The sequence below is a fragment of the Henckelia pumila genome, chromosome 3, assembly GCF_033568475.1.
Source record: "Henckelia pumila isolate YLH828 chromosome 3, ASM3356847v2, whole genome shotgun sequence".
NCBI lineage: Eukaryota > Viridiplantae > Streptophyta > Magnoliopsida > Lamiales > Gesneriaceae > Henckelia > Henckelia pumila.
Window position 1 is genome coordinate 6,861,690 of NC_133122.1, and position 763 is coordinate 6,862,452.

A 763-nucleotide genomic window follows, 5' to 3' on the forward strand; every position below is an offset into this window, starting at 1 on the left:
CAACTACACTGGGCATACCCAGGGATGTACAACTACACTGATCATACTCAGGAACTTACAACTACTCTGGGCATACCCAAAAACCAGAAAACATTCAAAGATAGGACCCAAAATGTCAAAGTAATAAAGCCAGAATGAAAGATAAAATCGAGCTATGCAGAGGCTAGTAAGAATGAGAGATCCTCAGTAAGCAAGTAGTACAATAGTATCAACTCAACCCCTCCTCAATCCATACATTCAAGAGATCTCTAGCAGATGTAAAAAGGAGCCATGCCGTAAATTTAGAGAATCAAGGCACGGTGAATGTGAATAATAATCTTTCTGATGATAGCATCAATATCAGGACGTTCAGCTTCAAAGATTGCTCAGTTCCGAGCCCCCATAAGTGGTACAAGACTGCAGCTACTCCTGCCTGGCATCTCCTTTTGTTCATCATTGTGCCCCTGTAAAACCTGCGCATAAATCTAAGCAAACCCATCAAAGAACTAACCTGATATTGAATACCCAGCCAATCCCACAATCGGGCCCAAATCCGTCTTGAAACCGTACACTCGAAGAATAAGTGTTGCGCATCTTCAGTATGTGTTCCGCAAAACGCACAAGATTTGTCAGGGATATAAGGTTGCCGATCTTTGGTTAAGCATTTACCATGGGCAATAAGCCAAAAAATAATTCTATGTTTGGGAAGGATGTATGGTCTCCACACAATGGGCTTCCAAGGCCACCTCCCCTGGCCTATAAAGAAGCTGTTGTACAACTGAGC